Raw genomic sequence first — 22,809 nt, 5'->3', positions numbered from 1 at the left:
ACAGCACTCGGAAACCTTGAAACATCTGGAAAATCCCTTGGTGAGCGGCTGACAGCCGGGCTGGGAGGAGGTGTCAGACCTGAGTGACACACAGATGTGCGGCCACGTGCCCGTCCGAGGCTACGAGGCTGGGATAACTCATTAATCAGAGGACCCCGCCAGCCGGAGGGTGCTACCGCCGCCAAGTGTCTCCCTCCACAGCTCACAGACAAATTCTGTATTATCTGACAGCTTATTTCCTGTTCCTTTCTGTCACATTTTCAGCCTGAAACTTTTCAATAATTGGCACAAATGACCACAGCTGACAAATACTAATGCGCCCACAAAACATGATCTATTCTCTTTATAGTATGAGACGCAAAACAACAAACTGTGGGCTGTATATCATCATTACAGAGCTACTACACAGGGATTGGGTGGGGGTGTGGGGGTGTAAGAATGACAAAGGGTTACCTGTCACCTTGTCTTGAGTCGAGGCTATTTAATTACTTATCAAATAGCCTTCAATGTCAACAGACTAAATCTGTTTCATAAATGTGCATGTAACAATTTTTGACTTTTTCCACTTCCCAAGGGGAGGAAAATCAATTTTAATCTAAAGTCCTCCAGCCATTCCATATGTATGTCCCAGTGCAGCATACTGTACATCATCTGAGGCAATAAATGGCTGTGTGACAGAAGAGTGGGGAGGGAGGAGGAGGAGGAAAAGAAAAGAAAAAAAAACATAATTGAAGTTGTTGTTTGCATTGCTTAGTGAGGCACTTTTTGCTGAGTGGTGCCAGAGCCGTGTTATATTGTATTGTCAACATTCCTAATGAGTTGCTCTTATAATTTAGGAGCTGGGCAGCTGATGAAACGATGAAAGAAATAGATGTTTGAAAAAAAAACTAAATATGAATCTTTGCCTGTCTGCCATGTTGCTGGATGATTACAGCTACTGCGCACCCCCCCACCCCTTCGCTTTTAAAACAACCCACTCGTTCTGATGCTTTTCTGTACGTGTTAGTCACTCCACAAACCCTCCACAACACTATATATAGGAATGTTATGCAAATGCGAGAAAGCTAATGCTCTTTTTTTTAAGTGTGCTCTCTGTGAGATCGACACCAAGGTTGCTTTCTTAATTCAACTCGGATTGCATTTTCTGACCCTTAATCCCGACAATGGCATTCGGGAGGGAGGATTTCACATCCAGTTAAAATACATATATATTAATACCGAGTCTGAATTTGTTTATTTCTGTCTAAATGCTAAAAGGGAGGAGCCGACTCCTTTCATCGTCGGTTGGACTCTTGGCAGGCGAAATCCCTACAAATTAGCGAGAATGACAACTCCGCCTTAAGCGTTGGAAGGAAGCTCATTTGAGGCCACCATCTAGAGACTAATCTATTTATCACACTTGGCATTAACTTGACCAAACGGCTCAGACCAAATGCAAATCAAAACATTTGTTGGTTGTTATGTATCGAATCAGTGCATTACACAAAGCAATTTTTTCTTTTTTTTGGACATTTTCATTTTTCTTTCCCCCCCAATGATAGAAAGTCAGGCATGTTTATACATGAAATGCCCCGAGAATATTTGCTCTGAAGGGTTTCCTCCGTGAATCACAATAGCCTTCTTAGGGAGGAGGGGGGGGTGAGAAGAGGGGGAGCGAAAGAGAGAGAGGAGAAGATGGACAAATCTGCTTACTTTGGAGCTTATTGAGCAGAATGAGTCATGCACAGAGATAAAACGTGACTGCAAAGCAAAAGGTAAGGAAAGCCTGACGAGAACAGAGGGGCGAGGAGATGAGACGGAGGAAGGAGGGTACGGAGAGGTGAGGCAGGAGAGGGGCGATCACGAGCCGAAACAAAGAGGGGGGGGGATCAAATATATATGTGTGCGCGTGTGTGTGAGTGTGTGTGGGATGAGTGAGTGAAAGCAGGGAAGGATGGCAACATTAAAAAGGCCAGATGAAATTAGTTCCATCAGGCCTCTCTGATTGTTCTTTTTATAGTGTGACCTGCCACCAGGGGAGCTGCTGCCTTCTGGGAGTGTCACAGGCAGGGTTGCTGACACACAGCACTTTCAATATCACTGACTGAATTGTTCAAGGTGTCACTATTGATAGTGACACAGCACGTTGAAAAGGAACCAGCCTTCACATTTTGCCCAACACCCCACCCCACGTATCTGCTTCGCCCGCCGGCTTCTTCTGCCGAGGCCGATGTAATCGTTTTCACTCCGTTTTCAAAAAACGGTAAAGTCGATGGGGGTTAGGGGAAGTCCGCGTGAGAGGGTGGAGTCCTCCGCTTCAGATTTCTTTTCTTTTTTTTAACGACTGAACAGCGTCACTGCGGCTGCAAATCATCCTTCCGTTTCCCCTCCTCCTTGTCAATGTCATGACCCGAGTGTGGCAAACCTCAAACCTGCATTGGATTTCCTCTCATTCAGAAGGAACAATGGCTAAGGGGTTTCCAGGCTACTTGAACATTAATGACTCAGGGGCCTTTAGCTGTCAATAGGGACCAGGTCTCAGTCAGGCACAATATACCCGGGACAGGAGGCTCTTTTTAATGCTATTGATTGTTTAACCTGACCTTCAGCCATGAAAAGAAAGAGAAGGCAACGGAGAAAGGGAATGTTTCCTGAGCAACTGAACACCTCGGTCTCTCTGTTTCCCCATCTTTTATCCACTGCTACACTCCCCCGATTTATCCTATCCTTAAGCCCAGCTTCCTCTCCCCGTCCCACTGTAGTCTTTAAAGCTCGTCCAAAAGAGTAATCCCCATAACTAAACCCAAAAAAACCCAAAACATATCCAATTCTAACAGGATGAGATAGCCAAAGCACTGGTTTGATAGCAAACAAACAACCTCCTTCTTTCCTCAGGACCTGTGCAGGATTATCAATCCTCATGGAAATAAGCATCATTTAATATTTCCTCAAAAGTGCCACCGAGCCGTAGCCATCCACTGTGCTGAGTCAAAGTGCCGTCATTCACGCAATGATGAGAAATTAAGCAAAATTTAGCAAGCGGATGCCATTTTCATTTATTCTCTCAGACAGGTATTATTGTTGTTTAAAGAGCCACGCGAATGACTGCGTTAACTGTACGTTTAAGAAAATGGAAATCCGCCGGCCATCAGGGGAATTTACAAAAGCAGAGAGGCAAGTTTCAAAGCCAGCAGTTAAGCTTGTTGACACATTTTAATCTAGGAGAGCCAGACGTGCGCCTCCCAACCCATGACTTTGTGGGGAGATGTAAAGGCTGGAGTGTGCTTGAAACAGATGTCAGGCTCTTTTTTTTTCCCCCGGTCCCTCTGAGTGTGATATGGAAGCCATCAACATCACGGGCTGCATTCATAACAGCATTATTGTACCTGGGCTCGGCTCAATTGGAATTCACTACCACGCCACTGCTGTTAAGGCTCTATCTTAAAACATGCACCTGGCTACGTATGGAAAATAAGCTCGTTACCTGCTAGAGGGAGATGAGGAACCCCGCTGGCTCTCAGCAAACTCACCTTGAGGCCCAAACGGCCTTTTTATTTTTTTATTTTTTTTCGGGAAACAAAGTCTCTACAGTTTCTGGAAAACAAGGGATGTGCTATTGATCTTTAATTTGCATAATCCATTCGTGATTACACGGCTAATTTTCACCTCAGGTTTATCGTAACTCTGCCAAACTTTGATATGACCAAACGTGAGCGCATAAATATTAATCAAACTAAGTCCCAATTTCAGATCAGATATTTTTTTTTATTGCAGTATCCTGGATATGGAAGGAATTAAAAAAAAAAAAAAAATCAATGAAACAGACAACATCAGAAACTCCACATCCAGAGCAACGTAACTCTGGTTATGCTTTGCTGTTTTGTGTAGTTAACTACAGCCGAGGCACAGACAAACAGCAAAAAAATATCTGATCATCTAAAAAAGGGGACGACTCAAAGTGTGACACTACATGAGTCTCCATCAGATCGTCTTTGTTCCCTTGAATTAGCTCCAGTCCATCAAATCCCACACATGCATGCCCTGTGAATGAACAGAAAAGTGATAAAAGTTGATTTTCGCTCTGCCCGGGAAGGACATTTTCTGCCTAATTGCCATGCCAGTTGATGCCCTTATGTAACAAATATGCCTACAATGACTAATGCAGTGCAGAATCTCCACCCCGCAGATTACACAAGCAATTCAACTAATACATTTTGTCAGCTTAATGAAAGTTAAAGTGAACCGCTTGGTGCTGGGGACTTCACTGCAGGATGCACCAGAGCTCGCCGGTGGAGTAAATCAAATGTTCCTGAGAGTTGAGGCTGTGCCGTTACATCAGTGACCTCAGTTTTCACAAGACCGTCCAAAATCTATCTGCACTGACTGACTATAGATAGCTGGATAAAATCTGAATGATTCATCAATATGTCAAAAAAAAAAAAAAGATTTAAAAAAAAAAAGCTAGGTTCTTCATTTCTTCATAATTCATTATTTTTCATTTGTAACCAGGGCTACAAACTGTAACAGCGTCAGCCAGATTCAAGCAAAGAGCTGGTCAGGATCAGTGAAGTCTTCTCTGAAAGCTCCATAATCAAAAGCCAACTCACAAGCTCGGCTGTCACACTGCAGCTTATGGGGCGCACGTCACCGTGAAACTTAAGTTGTACATAAACATCACTGCCGCTGAACCAGATAAGCGACGGGGGCATGCATGGGGGAGATAGCGGAGGTCAGTCCCCTTGTCCATTCATATTCTCCTCTCCCTCTCTCTGTCCCCTATCATGCTAATTATAAGATTTAGCTGTAATCCCGCACAAAGCCGCGGTCTGCCGTACAGGAAATATTTGTACTCATGCAAGCTACTATCGCGCATATTGTACATTCCCTACACTTAATGGGTTATGGAATCTCTTCTCACCTCTGCTTGGCGGGGGTCGCACACTTACATAGTTACACGGACTTATGCAAATCTGGTCAGCTCTCCTGCAGTGTTTGTGTGTGAGGCGACGCGTGTAGTGTGGGATCACTGGCATAGCGGTGGGAAGGTGGCGGGGGAAGGTGGAGCGGCGGGGGCAAAGAATCAGAGTGGAGTTTAACTCCCAGCGGGATAGGTTAACAGAGTAACACAGCCTGAAGGTCAATTATTCTAACTCATTTGTTTGTTTAGGGCTGAGTGGCGCTGCTTTATCAAGGCTAGCCTTGACACACTTGGATATTTGCCCTCTCAACGGCCCGTGCAAGGTAGTTTTCTCTCAACAATTGATTGAACACACACCTGCGCTTACTGAGTACATGCTGATTGCTCAAAAACAATCGGGCCCGTCTCTATAGGAAGACTGCGGCTGTAGATAATTCATCAGAGGGGGTCTATTGTCTTTCACACAAAGACTGATAACTGTCCAGTTGTTGGCAACCAAGGTCTCGGTCCAGCGGTTACGGTGTTCCAATTAGAGGGGACACAGAGGAAGGTCTTGACCCCCATAAACCTTGTCAGCGGAGAGCTGTCAGTCAGAGCACGGTAAAGGGGAGGACCCGTCACCTGGCACGACGGGCAAAAGCGGGCCAGTCGTGATGAGCGCGACATTGACCCAAGCGCTTATCTCCAATTGAGCATCTGCTGCAGATGCAAGCACGCGGGGGGAGGCGCTGGGGCGGAGCTGAGCGAAGCCCGCATCAGTTACGGGTTAAGAACACGACGGCACAGATGAATGAATGGCCATTCAATTAGAGGTCACCTGGACGCTTCCCATTGTCATGCACGTGCCAGATTAAATTTCCTGATTGCCCGAATGTGTCCTCTCATCTCCGCAGAAGCGACAACATGTCACCGCAGAGCCGCACGAGGCCTCTTTCATCTGAGCGAGGAACGGCAAAGTGCTGTGAAGTTGCAAAATGCATCGCCCATGCTTGGAAACCGTTTCACGTTACGCCACGAAATGGTCGGGGGAAGAAGGTATTACATCAGACTGTGAAGGAGTTATTTATTCAAGCCACAGTTTTAAAATGCATGAGATGCAAGAAACAAACAACAAATCTAAATGGAGATGATTCTTGTGCTCCGAGATGTTTTGATAGCAATAAGGAGATTTCACATGTAACACGACAGAATCTGAACCAGTTAATGCTGCATGATTAACCGGTTATTTTGTTTTGGGAGAGAGAGACAAAAATGGCTGACAGAAATCCCAGTACAGGAGTTGCTGATGGCTGTTGGTCTCAACTCTGAAAGAGCTCTGATAGTTGTACGCAGGTTGCCAGGTATCATACTTTTTCAGGTTACTTTAATTTCTATTTTCTATTATAAAATTCTAAAAAAAAACATCACCATGTTTTATACTTTTATATCTTCCTGCTTTGCTTAGCTAGAAAAACAACTTTTTTATTTAGTCATCAACTTATTTCTTTCTTTTTTTTCCAGTTCAGATTGTTTGAAATCTGGATCTCGCGTAGGGAATGCAGTCAGGGTGAATCTATGTCCAACTTTGACAAAAAAAAACACACCAAAAAACACAATTTTCCAAGACAGCCCTCGCAAATCTTTCATCTCGTGCCAGCACAGAGGCACCGTAGGAAAACTAAAATGAAAAAAAAAACAACCTAGGCAGCAGTAAACACAGTCGCTGTTGCAGCACAGTCACAGAAGCATAAAACAGCGCCAGTACAACAAATGCACTTCGAGCTCTGCCTGCCCACTAACCTGCATTTCCTTCTTCTCCCTGCGCAAGTGGATTCGGGAACAATCTTCTTTGCGAAAATCTGAATTTGGAAGACTTTGAGGAGGTGAATATACTCTATAAATAGGATCAATTCTTTTAAAAATGCAAAATAAATTATAAAATACAGAAAATGAATTCCACAGCTCAGCAGATATTTCAAGACAGAAAACCTCCAGAATGGATCATTGCTTTGAATGAAAGGCCCTGTATCCTCACGTTATGTTTATTCAGAGTCAAGATAACTCAGTTCAGTGACTTTGTGCCACTCCTTGGACATCAGAGGATTAGAGTTACTAATTAAAATGATATTACTGCAGAGGAAGTATCCATTGGCGAACTTGCTGACGCGAGCAACGTGATATTTTGTGGCCCGAGGGTTCGTTTTGAACTCGGGCCACTCGAATAGGCAACTTTTACAGAAATAAAACAACAACCAGAGAGAGTTGACAGACTTCTGAGAATCCACACATCAAGATTGATTCGCTTCCTCTCACCCATAGACTGTATGCTCCCACCACTGTGTCCACGCCATGTATGTGTGCACGCCAAAGATGCAAATAAGTGCATTCGCCCTCACTTGGCAACGTGCACAATGTTCAATTGCTTTTCTGCCAATAATATTTAAGCAGTCTGGCAAAAAGGACTGTCAGAACAAAGGAAAGGTTAAGAAAAGACACATCGTTAGCCTGTCTTCAGTTTCGGTGAATACGACTGTGTATTTGCTAATCTAAATAACTTTGTGTACATATTTAAAGTAGTCCGAGTTACATCAGCACTGTGAATGCTGCTAATATCCATACGCTGCTTTTGCGATTAACTGTGACCTCACAGCTAGAATCCAGCGTTCTGTGTGGAGTTTGTATGTTCTCCCTGTTCTCCACAGTGCAAAGAATGAATTCTTTTACCAAAAGTAACTGTGGTGAATTTTGATTTTGTGACAGCCCTCATCAGCACAGGTTTACCCCTACGAAATTAGCTCGAGTGATTGTTTAAGTCTGTCCCTGACAGTATCACGCACAATGAGAGCTTGGAAAAATAAAATACCCATTTTTTAATATTACATTGGCGCTGCGCTTCTTCAGGTTACCAAGAATCATCTCGCACTTATTTCAGGCATTAGATCACACTGATTATCATCCCACCTGGTCCGTGCTGTGGCTTTCGGCTCCTGCAATATTGTTCGGTCTCACATCCTCGGAGTACTCAGACAAGGTGTTGTCACTGACAACGCAAACCATCCTCCCCTCATTCTCCGCTCCAGACATGTGGAGGATTCCTTGACACTGACAACCAAGTGGCAGTGCTATGACAACCTGTTAGTAAGGTAATGTGTGAGCATGTGTGTCTGCGTGTGTGTGTCTGAACACTAGTAAGGGGGTGTTTGATGGAAAGATGATTGAGGGGACGGAACATGGCAAAAGACATGCAGCTCTAGTCGCTGTCACTTTGAGGGGTGTGTGATGAAGTTGGTGTGTCTGCAAGCCACTTGTTTTTCTTTCCGTCTTTAACTCCTAACTGAGCACGCCCTCCCGTCCTTTCCCAGCGCCGCTTCTCCTCCTCCTCACCTCGCCTTGTCCCAAAGCCCAGCACAATACATCAACGGGTGTCCAGACCGCCGCTCTGTAATAACTCTGCAATCTCGGGAGGAAATACTCTGTCACAATGCATGAGACAACATCTTTTTTTAATCAATTGAGCGAAACAAACAATGCGCGCTGACAAACACTGCCAACAACCACCAAAAACACGCTGAATGAAGAGTGATACACAAATGGAAAACTAAATTACTGTCACCATCTATCTGAGTATAGATCCCTTATTGGGAACGGATGAAAGGAATGGAGAGAAAGACGGCGGTGCGAGGAGAGAAGAAAAAGACAAAAAGAGATGAACGCGTAATCTTTAAAATTACAACCATTCTAATTTTGCCCCCTTTCATCACTTTCAATTATTAGGCGCCGCCTTTAAGAGCGTGTTACTTTATAACTACAGAAAGACCAATAGTCCCTAAAGCTGCACGTTACATTAGTAGACTATGTGGAGAGCAAACGACTTTCATTTAGCTTTACAGCTGACTCGCTTTTATGTCCCTGTGAACGCTATCCTCAGAGCCAAATGGTCACGTGCTGGAGAACGCGAGTGGGGGAAGAGGGGGAATAAAGATAGATGTGAGGAGGGAGTATATCAGTCCATGAGCACAATGGCTATAATTAATCATCAGCTGTGTTATTTCTTATCGGGAGATTATTTAGGGGAGGAGGGGCTGCGAGATGAAAAAGGTGGAAAGAGATTGTTCAACACAGGGAAAGGTGTGCACGGGAAGTGTTCCTGCATTTTAGGTGCGATTGCACCGCAAGACCTGGAAACCCCGTCTGCCACCGTTCATTTTAACAGCGAGGGAGACTCTGTAGATAAGGCTGAAATACATTTTTGGGAGAGTTCATCAAGGAAAAATTGTAACTTTCAACACAAACAGCCACAAATCTTACTCCAATAAATGGATCCATCCATTTTCTTCTGCCTATCCTAATCAGGGTCATGGGTGCGGGGCTGGAGCCCAGCTACCATAGGGCGAGAGGTGGGGTCAATCTGAAACACGGCTAACACAGAAAGACAAACTAATGGGCAATTTAGAATCACCAGTTAACCTAACCTCACTAAGTACATGTCTTTGGACTGAGAGAGGAAGCTGGAGTACCCTGAAGAGAAAGCAAGCAAATACAGGGAGAACATGGAAACCACATAGAAAGACCCCGGACAGGCAGTGGAGTCAAACTCAGGACCTTCTGGCTGTGACGAAACAGTCCTAACCACTGCGCCACCTTACTGTTCATTGCCAAAACAGTAAATGATTTAATAAAAATCTGCTGTGCCTTTCAGCTTCATTTAATAAACATAATTTCCAATAAAGAGCTGTTTGAGGTTGAAGTGGCGTCATGAAGAATTTTGTATATTCTCTAAAAAGCAAAGATTACAGCTAAGAAGAAAGTAAATGTAAATGGTCTTTAAATCTGTAGTTACTTTGTGTGCTGATTAAACAATCATTAAGTTTTTTTTGCTGGCAGAAATACAGAAAAAGGGAGAATTTTATTTTATTTAGGTTTTATTCAAACCACCTCCTGCAGATCGGTCCTCTTTGTTCTGAGCTGCTCCTCAGACTAGGCATACACAAAGTTATACAAAGATGTGTTCAGGTTCCATATGGCCTAAAAAGCAGTCTTTTGGCTTCATATGGGAGTCAAACCCTGTACTCTGAGATTAAAGTCGCTTTTATCCCATCAGTTTATCCTGTTCCACCTTGTCGGGTTTTTTTGCATTTTTGTTTTTTAAATACGACTCAACTGATCTCATCTGAAAAGACCTGTGATTCCCCAAAGTTTCCCCTCGCAGGTTGATTTTTTAAAGCCTGAAAATGGAACCCGGATGAGCGGATGAGATGAAGGAGTTTAGTCCTTAAGCTTTTTGTCACAAAGACTTCTCTTGTTAATTGCATGTGTGGCAAGAAATACCAACTTGTGTTAAGATAAGACAACTAACACCCAAGATTATGTTCATTTTGTTTTCAGATAAATCGATAAAGAGGCTAGCCAAGGAGAGGTATCAGGACCAGTGTTGGTCAAGTTACTTGAAAAAAGTAATCAGTTACTAATTACTGATTACTTCCCCCAAAAAGTAATCCCGTTACTTTACTGATTACTTATTTTCAAAAGTAATCAATTACTTAGTTACTTAGTTACTTAGTTACTTTTTAAAAACACGATTTACAACCTGAATAGGTGATAAAGCGATAGATCTTTCAGCCCAATTCTACTTTTTCTGCATAATTCATCATACAAAATGTAATCAAATGGAAAAGTCTCTTTTTAAAACTTGTTTTATTAGTTTTAATCTTTTAACTTTATGCATCAAGCAAAAATTAAATTATATGCAACATTCTCTGACTGGAAGAAATTTGTTTAACATTTAAACCTATTTTCTGCACATTCCAGCACATAAAATATTTTTTTATGTTTACACTCACTCTTTCAAATAGATGCAAGTAAAACACAGCAGAAAATAAATAAAATCAAAGACTAGCGGTCCTGTTGCTCTATTTTCACCTGTAAAGCAGGACTGGGGTAGGCGGAGGAGGTTTACCCTGGTGCAGGTGTGCTGCAGCGGTCAGTGGAAGAATCCGCGAGTTTCTCTGTGAATTTCACATTACGTCGTAGCGCACTCGGTGCTTGCTTGGAAGTTTAGGGGTTTTTTCGCTGTAAAAAGAAGTTTTCTTCCCACGCACAACGGACACTAATGTTTTTGTCACTTTTTATAGAATCAAACTCAAAATAAGGTCAGTACTTCCACGCTTTAAACGCTGCATGCTACACTCTGTCCCGCACTCGATATATTATGATCTGCAGACAGCTGTTGTCACGAACGTCGCACTCGCTTACGTCACTGTCATGAGACGTTCTCGCAAAAAATCACGGTTTTAGTAACGCAGTAACGCAGCGTTCCTACGTGAAAGTAACGGTAATCTAATTACCGTTTTTGCAATAGTAATCCCTTACATTACTCGTTACTTGAAAAAAGTAATCAGATTACAGTAACGCGTTACAAGTAACGCGTTACTGCCCATCTCTGATCAGGACCTTGGTAGACATCCTGATGATAGAACACCATGTAGCCAAACTACAATATAAAATCCAATGACAGATTAGTAGATTCCTTATCTGTAAATTTAAACCAGCATGAACACCAGCAACAACAGAAGCCACCCCATCCACAGAACTTAAGTTATACTGGATTTAAACTCTTGACAGGATAACAAGTCTAGTAGAGCAAAATAATGTGTCTGACACAAGTTCACAAGGTCATAACAGATGGCTAGTAAGATATTTGTGCAACACTGCTTTTGATATTCTATGCTTCACTACATCCCCAAACGAAACATAAAAACAGAGAGGGCCACATATCGATTCTGTATGCTGTGGCATGGCCTTTAGTTGGCAGTTTAGTTGCCCACAAAAACTGGGGTGAAAAAAAAAGTACCCAGTTCTAGTTTTCCAATGCAGAAAGACGTTTTAGGAGGGAAAAATTGCTTGAAATCTTTTCCTGATATCGTGATATCTAAACAAAGAAAGAGGAAAAAAAAATCCCAAGCGCACATATATATATATATATATATCTACACTGAGGTGCAAAACAACTCTCGTCTAGTCTCAGGCCAAAAGGAAATAAGAAGAAACGGTTATTTTTGCAGCAAAAACACTAAAAATCAATACAAAGCATACCAAGGACCCTGGGAGCTGCTGATGAAAGCCCGTCACCTTTAACTGACCTTTAAGCAGCTTTAATTTGCTACTTCTATCAAGAGCAGGATTTGCAACACGACGCATCAGGCAGCAAAGAGAAAGTAATGATTGCTGTGGTGTAATCCTGCTGTGGTCACATTTAACATCCACATAAACATGAGAATTCTTTCAAGTGAAGGTATGAGATGTTAGGCGTTTGGGAGTAGGTGGGTCTTGGACTGGTTTTGTTGGCTTGTCATTAAATTTCTCACAGCTTAGTATCTCCGAGTAGTACGAAAAACAAAAAAAAGAAAGTCTAGACGCAACAGAAGTAGAAGCAACACCAGAACCGCAGAATCTTTTGACTTGGTGGCGCTTAACTGTTTTACCATCAATACAGGATCAAGTACCCTTTCTAATGGCTCTTATATCGATGCCCTGCACTTACAGAGCCACCGAGCCTCCAAAATGTCAACAGTGGCATTTTATGTGCTAATGCCATATGGGTGCAGTGGGGTGGTAAAAAGCTTTTCCTCCTGCACGCTACGCTCAAATGCTAATACCTCGCCACTCTGTGGTCTGCTTGATTTTCACTCCCCGTTATGCTAGATTAGCGGCTGACGTCTCACAGCGAGCGGCCAGCTTGCGTTGATACAGAGGAAGTAGTTCGTGGGTGGCCATTCTGACTCAACCCCAACAGATTGGTGTGCCGTACAAAGCGAGTACACTCAGTGCTCTGCCCGGGCCCCTTCCAGCTCAGCTTCTGCACGGTAGCAAGGTGAAGGACCCAAGTGCAACCTGTGCAACATGTTCCACAGAAATAAAAATTATGTAACTGCCATATTTTGCACCCAGAAATAGCACAGTGGGGCTGGCACAGTGTTGGGGAGCCATGCATGACAGCACCTGAGAAGTGTGACAAAACAAAAGCTGCAGGAGACATCAGTCAACCGTAGCTTTAGCATCTTTTTTTCATTTCCCAATTTGGCTCTCGCCTTTTCACTGCTCATTTTGTTAAGGAGTTTGCATTTTTCTTTAAACTTTATTAAACAGATTACAGTGCTGAAAACTATTTACTCCAACAGGTAATACTTTTGTCCCTTCAAAAGTCCTGAAAATCTGAAAATCTGAAATTGTGGTCCAGTGGTAAAGATAGGTAGAGTGAGACTTGGTCTAATAGCTTTGCTCTTTGACAGGCGTACAGTCTCTTTGTTCCTCATCACACTCCATAACCCAACTGACGGCCATGACTCATTTTGTCACTCATCTCCCACACAAAGGCTGTCCTTGCCTTTTTGCCCCGTCAACTGACTCGCTCTAAATCTTTCTGTAAAGATGGGAATAGCACTCAGGCTTTCCTCCCAGAATGGATTTGAAATTAGGCAGATAACCCCTGGAGCGCTTACTCTTTCTGCCATGCCTTGCACACTTGTCACGACCTGCAGGTGTGCCAACGCCTCCTCGCTTCCCCCCAACCCATCCCCCGCTTGTACCCCCATTCGGCCTGTGATGTGACAGGAACAGAGCACAGTGGTTCTCTGCAAATTGCAGGATGTAAAAAAGAAAAAAGAAAGAGAAAGAAAAAACGCTGAGGCCCAGAGAACGGCGGTGTTTATCTGCTCCGAGATCTGCAGATGAGCTGACTGATCTAAAGCAAGCAGGGCTCGGGGCAAAATGAGATTTCTAATCCTAAACAAATTCTGAAGCAATGCGGAACAGAAGAGCAGAGCTCCCTTATTTACATAGGTTGGTATCACAAACACAAAGCGACAGGGAGGCGGTCCAGGCAGGCAAAATGTCAACCTTGTTTGAGTGACCTCATAATGCAGATTAACACTGACATAACCTGCCATTTAGACAGGCTCAAGTAATCCGGAGGGTTAAGATTATTTGAATATCAATAGCTTGTAGGCCTATTCACAGATTCATTAGGATGACCATCGCTTTACAGGACGGAGAATTCATTTTGGAATGCCTCAAAGCCGTACTGAAATGTCACGGGCGCTGTCACTGAGATTTGATCAGTTTCAGGGCGGCAGGCTGAAGGCATATTAAGCCGATTCTCAATTCCCAATCATGGAATCAAAAGCTTATGTCATATGTTGTGTGTACAGGTCATACATTTAAGTCTTGTCATGATTTAGATATGCTTAAAAGAGCCTGAAACCAATGCTAGAAAAATCTAACACTGCGAAAAGTAAAGGAATAACAGATAATACTGCATGGAAAATCTTTAACATATTTGGATGGTGTCACGTAAAAACACAGCAGTGAGTTATTGTATGTACATACTACTTTAGTGCAGGCTAATAAGTGTGTCAGCTTTATCATTATGACTATTAGAGCGACAGTAAATGCCGATGCTGTTTATTATTTTTATGCTTAACTAAATGTGCGCTCGTGAGAGTTTCCTTGTTTGTTTTTCATACATGAAGGTTTGTTTTCACAATGAACATCTATAAACGTTAATACATGGATTATTGTAAATACTCAGATCAGAGGTCATGGTGTTATTATCGCTTTTACATGGTGTGCAGTAATCTCAGGCATTTTTTTTACTTAAAAAAAAGTGTTATCTCCTTGCAAATATTAAGTATTGGATGGGACACAAAACACCTGATTCTAAAAGGACAGAGTTGCACTGAGCACGATTTCTAGCATAAAAATAATTATTGACAAAATTGTATCTGATCTTATCTATACCTCCGCCAAGTCTGATCAAGTATAAACCAATCACCTCTCGTGGATCTGCATACTTACTAATGCCTGATTTTGTGACAAAGTCAGTCAGAGTTTTGGATTTTCGCCTGTTTGCTAATGGGAATTTTTTTTAATAAATTTTTATAAAGCTCAGACGAAAGCCAGCATCTGAGACGCTTTTTGCTCTCCTCGTGCAACCAAATGTTTGAGCAACAAAAGCTTCCCCAAACATTTACTGGCTAAAACAGCTTGGACTGTAAGCCGACTACAGAAACGAGAACGCTTCTGGTTCCAAATGTCTTTCTGTAATAATATTCTGCATTTTATATGCACCTACTCATTTATAGTGCCCGACATGATCCTATATGCCCTATATTATCACTTCAAACTTGAAAGTCTTCTTGTCACACAAGAGCTCAAATGCAATGTCAAGTTATCACATTAGCAAAGCAGTCTCTCTTTGACTCTTTCAACTATTCATCAAATCAGCTGGCTCCTTTAGAGTCCTCACTAGTTTTTAAAGAACTTTTAGAGCACAAACTTTTACACATTGTTATACATCAGGTCTCAAATTGAAATCTCTTTTATATCATGTTTGTGTTTATTTGACAGGTGCCACAAATATATAGAATATTTTCACAGGATAGTAACCAAAGCTATAAAGTAATAAACGCCTACTTGAAAAATATGGCCCTTATTAAAACAATGTCATTCTTATCCTGCCAATTCTGGCAAAATGTGCTGAAGTCCTGTTTTAAGCAGTAGGTTATTACAGTACTATAGTATACTAGTATACTATATACACAATGCAAAACGTATTTATTTTTGTGGGTAGTTTATGCAGTCATTGCTTCTCAGTAATCTGAAAGACCATCCTCGCCCTTGCTTTCCATCTTGATTAAATGGCGCAGCATAATTGTGTTCACTCGCAGTGATTGTACATCTGCCATTAAATGGTAAAGATAACACCCACACTTAAACTCATTGCGAGTATCCAAGCATATCCATCCACTGAGAACAATTTGGAAACATAGTCTAATTTTAGAGCTATATTAATTATTTTTTTAAAGAAAAAGAATCTGATCTGCACCAAATTAATTAGGCAGGGTTGAGTGAATGTAGTGAATGCTGGGGGAGCAACCGGGTAATCAAAGATGGTCTTAAATCATCAGTTGTTCTACAATACCCCCGCAGCGAGCCCAATGAAAGAGTATTGGAAATTAAAAAATGACCATCATTTATTGGTCACCGCTTGAAGCCAGCCACCAGAGCAGAAGCCCGATGGCTGTTCCAAGGCCTGTTTGAGTCCACGTCCTCGCAGGCCCCCGCAGTCACACCAAGATTAAGAGCTCTGGCTCTCCTTATGAAAACACAGTTTCTGGGGCGATTCCAAGAAGCTGAGTCTCTCTTAAAATCAGAAAATGGGCAGTAAGACAAAAGGCTGTGAATAATTTACACTAAATAAACACTTTCTGCAGAAGAGTTATAGTTACTGTTTTAGTGTATGCAGCATTTAGTACCTTTTTGAGTTTGTCATACTGTACGTGCGTTTTTAATCACATATCTGGATTATGCATGTGTTGTGCACAAATTTGCTTAAGATGAGATTCTTTTTTCCTGTAATCAAAATGTTACAGTAACACAAGTTAAACCTACATTCTACTTACCCACAACACCAGAAAGAAGTAACATTACTGTTTCAGAAACCCTTATGTCCCACATGTCCAAAAATAAGGAACTAAAGAAAAGAAGAATATGAAGCGAAAATACAATAATCAGGAAACTCTTTTGAAGTTGCTCAAATTGTATTTCCATCCATCCATCCATTCTCTTCCGCTTATCCTTTTCAGGGTCGCGAGGGGCAAGAGGCAGGGTACACCCTGGACAGGTCGCCAGTCTGACACAGGGCTAACACATATGCACAGACAACCATTGTCACTCACATACACACCTATGGAGTTTTCAATTAACCTAACCCCAATAACTGCATGTCTTTGGACTGTCGGAGGAAGCCTGAGTACCCAGAGAGAACTCACGCAAACACAGGGAGAACATGCAAACTCCACACGGAAAGACTCTGGCCTGATGGAGCAATTGGACTCAAGACCTTCCAACAGTGCTAACCACCGTGCCACCCTGCTACCCAAATTTAATTTAAAGACGTAAAATCTTTACCAACTTGTGAAAAAAAACAAAAAAACAGCACACTTATGGAGGAGGAGCTCATCCAGCTCACCATCCATCGCAGTTCATATGCATGTATAGAATGACAAATGTGACCTTCACCTTGAGCACAGTTCGGGTGTAGATCCATTAGGGGATAAGTTTGTGTGAGTTTGACTAAATTCTGACCAATAGGAGGAGTAGGGATTCTGGTAAGATAGGGACAAAGTTACATCTTGCTCCTAAACTCATGAGAACCTTGCCAGGATGAGCTAAAAAGTAAAATGCAACATTGTAACGCAACAAGTGGTTGATTATAAACATTAAGAAGTGTCTGTTATATTTAGCAGTTTGACGTGAGAAAAAAATAAAAATAAGTAAATTCACTGAGACCATATCCTGAGCTGAAATTTAACCAAATCCATCCAAGTGGGAAGGTCATTACAGTGGATGATGTCACACATTAGTGCCAGGTTAGTTGAGGGGACAGATGTAAATGTTTCATTTAGGTTGCAAAATTATTCTTTTACTGTAAGGCGACTAGGATGGCACTATTTAAATATTCAGATTATTAAAAAAATGGGAATGAAAATGGGAATAAATCAGTATTTCGTTTATGTCTCTGTGAAGTACACAATACTACACACTCTGAAGACCCCTTAAAGTCTAACACTGACCATGATGATAGACGGGTGATACAAACCAACTCTTTTCTAGTCCCATGTTGCCTCTTCACACACATGTACATGCAATGATTTGGTTTCAGTATGCAATATGGTTTCTTCCTTAAAGACACTTTGATGTGAGGACTGCAGGAGCGACGGATGGGCCACCAAACTTCCAATTATCAGACGACCATTCAACTGATTCTGAGCCACAGATGCTCAGACACAACATAAAAGACGTGGCTTCTGTCTCCTCTTATTCATCAGACATTTTGCCTCATATGTTCATTCCTCCTGTGCATCCTCTACATGCCCTCCTCATTTCTGAGGAGATGTTGTTAGCAGTTGTGTACACAATGACTGCAGGGCAACAGTAGGGTCACTGTAGGAGGGAAGTAGCATAAAATTACAAAACAAGAAGTAGATTGCAGTTGGTGCATGTACACACACACACACACACACAAACACAAATACATTATGCATTATATTGGAATCCAGTTCAGTTTACATAAAGGTTCTTACCTGGGAAGCTGTACTCAACAGAACAATACAGCTGATCATTTGGAAGTGCCAACCTGAAGCTTAGGGCGCAAAATAACCGCAGAGATCAACAATCCCGTTCAGCTGACTCCACCTTATGACCCAGCCAAAAAAAAAAGTCCCTTTTCATTTACATGGAGGGGAGTCAGCTGGCAGTGTTTCACACCATGAGACCTTGGCACAGGCTAATGGACATTCATGCTCTTGCTGGAGCTGGCATCAGTTCCTTTCTAAACCTATGCAAAAGGTCCAGTGACGCAAGGTGGAGTATTTTGGGATGAAATGCGTGGGTTCCCAGAGAGCGACTGGATGAACACGATTCCTTCCTATTCCAGCATTCCAGTGGAGAAGTTATTTTTGGCCAATGCTTTACAAGGCATCAGGCACAGTGGAGAGAAATACCACACAGTTGGAAGAAATGAGTGCATGACACATCTGACACTGTATGAGGTCCTGCCGCCAGGGATAGGTGCTAAAACAGCTATATCCTACATATAGTCATAGCAAAGCTTTTGGCTGGAGAACAAGTCTAATTTTGTGGGTGTGATATTGTTCCCCGCTTCTATAAAAGATCAGCTTCACAGCTTGTGGCATGTCAGTGACTACAGAAGCCATCCCTGATAGTACGATTATATTACAAACCTCTAATGTGATAATACGAAGACTATTATGCATATCTGCTTTATTTACACTGATGAATTAGATTACACCGGTGGTTTTGCAAATGAATGTTTGTCTTGCATTTTCTGCAAGCTAGAGATGAATAACAGGGCACAAGAATCAATGTGAACAGAACAAACACCAGAATCTGTTGGCTCAGGAACACACTACACATAGCAAATACAGGAGGACACTTTTTTTTCTTTTCTTTCTCTAATTCATATCTTCTCTTGCACACAGAGGCTCATTATATTATCAACACCTTCCTGGGCACAGTGCCATGTCCTAGATTTACACAGCACACCTTGCACACTTCACTCACATACTCAGAGCAAGAGAAGAAAAAAACAAAGAGGCCATCATTCCTTTAAAAAAAGAAAAAAGAAAAAAAAAGGAGCAAGTTGAGTTTTTCTTTTTTCTGTGGTTCACAAGCTACCAGTTTCCGGGTTTCCTGTTGCAATGCTTTATGCGGATCTTGCATTTTCTCTGTTCCTGGGTTTCATGTAAAGCGATCCTGGCACGCTACTGTTCCGGACCATCTCGAGCGATCCATTACTCAGCCGTGCCAACTGCACCCTTTTAAGTATTCCAGCTTTGGCAGCTTGTAGAACAGGCACACAATCAGAAATTTCATCCCAGGTGCCTCTTGTGGTGCATGTTTCTATTACAAATGAGTGATTTTTCTTCTTTCCCAGTGTCCACATGCATAAACATGCCCTGTTTATACCCTGCGTGGATAACCATTAAGTTTACATCTCCATCAAGTCTGTGTCTCAAAATTAAAATATTATGAAACACGGTCGATGGCTAAAAGAGAGGCCAGTGTATATCACTCATAATAACCTGCAAGCAAAACAGGTAATTTCACCATGTGGGTTTATTTAAATATGTTTGGCCCCAGGCTTTTCAGAACTGAGCCAATGGAGATTCTGATTGTATTCAGACAAGGACAAATGGGCACAATGCATTCATTGAAGCTCATGCAATAATTAGCTCCCGTCAGGCCCAAGAAAGGTTGACGGTTGAGTGGTTGAAATATTAAAGTTAATAATTAGAAAAGGGGAAAAAAAGAAGGTGAGGGCCAAATGTGAAACATGACACAGCTGCTTGGAGTCTAATAGTCCCCTCTCTGACATGGTGCTTGCTCAGTGGCTAGTGAGAAGGTGACACGAGGTGACAAGTGCTCGGGCGGAATTTTAGAAGTGGTTGAAGTAAGGCTAACCTAACTCACTTTTTCCACCCTGTGTGTTTGTGTGTGTGAGCTATGTGCCAGTGTGAGAGTGCAGTAAGCCACGGTGCTCCACAGCTCGTTCTCCTAATCGTGCGGAAACTCAGACTACTTACAGGAGCAATGAGGGAGGTAATGAGAAAGTAATTTTTACTAATTTCAGCCAGCTCTACTTCCATTCTGTATGATTGTGTGTGCCGTCTGCATCATTACGGGCAACATCTGCAACGACTTGCCATGCATACACCACCAAGAAGGCTGAAAAAAAGAGGGAAGAAAAAGAGAGAGACAAGGAGAGGAGAAAGACAACAAGCTGGTGAGTGAGTTTTGATGTGGCTTGAAGAAAACAAAGCCTGCCAATCCTCTATGCTCATACTGCCTCCTGTTGTCGGGATTCTTACTCATCAAGGTGGTTGTGGTCTGAGACAATGAAACCCTCTGCCGAGATGTCGTTTCCCCCCCTTCTCCCCACAAGTCTGTCGCCAAGCAGCTGCGGCTAATCTCTGTTAGCAGAGCCCCACTAAACAGCTGACTACAGCCTTTAATCTGGTCCCACCACAATCATTACCTCCGGAGCCAGGAGCGGGATGGCTAACACAATTGCAGAAGAGTAAACAAATGAAACCCGATTTGTGTCCATTTGTCTGTCATTCCTCTAGCTTTCATGTAATCTCATTTGAATATTTGTTGAGGAGCCAAAGCTGCTATCGTTTCATCAGGCTGTTGCACACGTGTTCCTTGCCTCGGGCCTGTATTTGCGCAGTCTGCCTGATCGCCCACATCCAGTTACGGCAATCTTTGTTTGCTTTAAAATGATTGGCCAACTTGAAGCTCTTTGAGCTTCAGGTTTTCCTTGTGCTCTGTTTCACCTTTGGTCCCCAGGAGATCAAAGAAGGAGCTTCTCCTAAGCGTGAAAGCAAATTTCTTCAATATGGTATAACCTCATCTAGGCAACTGTAGCTCCTGGAGCTCCCCAATTCAACACTGACTTCTATTTGATCTATAATTTTACAGTGCTCTACCACTGACTATATTTAAAAGAGGATGGCACCCATTGGTTTCTCAACTCTAGACTCTCTAGACTCTAGAGAAAAAGTTATTTGTAACTCTTATCCTTTCGAGACATAAACAATACCTATGAGACCTTTCAGTAATGTTTCAAGGCCTCCCACGGTATTGAACCAGCTCTTTTCAAAATAAAATGATATTCTACTTGATACTGATTCTGGTCATTCTTCTTTTATAGATCTGCTGGACTTGACTTACTCATTGAGCACATGGAGCACTGTGCAGAAGTCAAGGGTTTGGCTCTTAACTGGTTTAAATCTGATATTAAACAAAGAACCTTCCCAGTTAACATTGGAAAATTATCTTGTGCGTCAGCTATTATGACATCTGGAGTTCCACAGGGGTCTGTCTTGAGACCCCTATTCTTTTTTTCTTTGTACATGCTCCATTTAAGTTAAATTCTTCACCAATGTGACAAAGTGGTAGGCTTAAACTTATTTACCACTTGTCCCTTTAACATATTGATAATTTATCCCATGTTATTTTACAGTTGGCCAATAGCTCTAGTTTAGACATTGCTGGCGTAACGTTGCTCTACATACTTTGTTTGTGGTAGCATTATGTTACAGTTTACATTCATGCATATGCTTTTAAAGCAAATACTACTGAACCATCAGGTGATTTTAATTTTCTTCTGTTGACAGGTAAATGTCTGGTAAATTATGTTTGCTTTTGTTGCTTTGGTTATACTTACCTTTGTTTGTCCCTTTGTTCAGGTCCTATGTCCTATGTGGGAGGGGCTGACCCAGCACTTCCTGTTTATATAGGGTCATGATGTCATTGACTGCATCACTGGGTACAACCAAATGAAGGGTTTTTCCTTTTGTATAGTGATGTTTATTTTCTTAAAAGTAACCGTTTGAATTGCACTGTATGCAGTGTTTTACTTTTAAAACCATTTAGCTGCGTAAATAAGTTTGTCAATTGGATGAATAATCTTATTCCTGTTTCTTTGTTTAGACTGTATTGTTTGGTCTAACCGATTTCTTAATGGTAGAGACTAATGAGGTTCAAGTGTGTGTAAAATTCTGTATCAAACAAGTGAGATTTTGACAACCAGGGTTGGTTTAAGATGGTAGAATGGAGATGCCAGGAAATAAAGTACACTTAGAAGACATTTGACCAGTCTGCTGATGCTGTCTACTTATCACTTGCTCTATACTACCTCACAACCAACGTAACATCTTTTTCCATGACTATGCAGGTGATTTGCAACTATATTTAATTTTCAGTCTCGGAAATCACTGCTTCATGAGAAGGCTCAATGAGACCCTTGTTCTGAATTGGATGAAAATTGGATGTCCCACAGTTCAACAGAGTTCCTATTGTGTGGCTCTCCAATATTAACCAAGAGGTTGATGGTTAGCCTGGGGTTTTTAAAAAGTTTAATTGAAATTCTTGCAAATTTATTAAAAATTTAAAAAACCAAAAAACAAAACATCTACATAAATATTCACAGCCTTTGCTCAATACTTTGTTAAAGTACCTTTGCCAGCAATTAATGCCTCAAGTCTTTTTGAGCACAATGCTGCAAGCTTGACACACCAATTTTTAGGCAGTTTCTCTCATTCTTCTTTGCAGAACCACTCAAGCTTCATCAGGTTAGATGGGGAGCTTTGGTGCACAGCCATTTTCAGATCTCTTCATAGATATTCAGTCAGGTTCAAATCTGGGCTCTAGCTGGGCCACTCAAGGACATTCATAGAGTGGTCTTGAAGCCACTGCTTATTTATCTTAGCTGTGTGCTTAGGGTCGTTGTCTTGTTGAAAGCTTCATCTTTGAGCTAGTTGGAAGTCCTGAGCACTCTGGGGCAAGTT

The 22,809-nt window shown here is 42.0% G+C and overlaps 1 protein-coding gene and 1 long non-coding RNA gene across 6 annotated transcripts in view; one reads left to right on the top strand and one right to left on the bottom strand.

Moving 5' to 3' along the window:
- ppargc1a (peroxisome proliferator-activated receptor gamma, coactivator 1 alpha) overlaps positions 1-22,809 on the bottom strand; it is a 296,819-nt gene that overhangs the window by 243,786 nt on the left and 30,224 nt on the right. The window lies entirely within an intron of this gene.
- Positions 19,434-22,809, top strand: part of LOC102082379 (uncharacterized) — a 63,255-nt gene continuing 59,879 nt past the window's right edge. Inside the window, exon 1 of the long non-coding RNA XR_002058537.2 lies at positions 19,434-20,240. This is a non-coding gene — a long non-coding RNA (uncharacterized LOC102082379). The remainder of the gene's footprint in view (positions 20,241-22,809) is intronic.

Source organism: Oreochromis niloticus, linkage group LG3 (genome assembly GCF_001858045.2).
Source record: "Oreochromis niloticus isolate F11D_XX linkage group LG3, O_niloticus_UMD_NMBU, whole genome shotgun sequence".
NCBI lineage: Eukaryota > Metazoa > Chordata > Actinopteri > Cichliformes > Cichlidae > Oreochromis > Oreochromis niloticus.
This window is presented reverse-complemented; position numbering and strand designations above follow the sequence as displayed.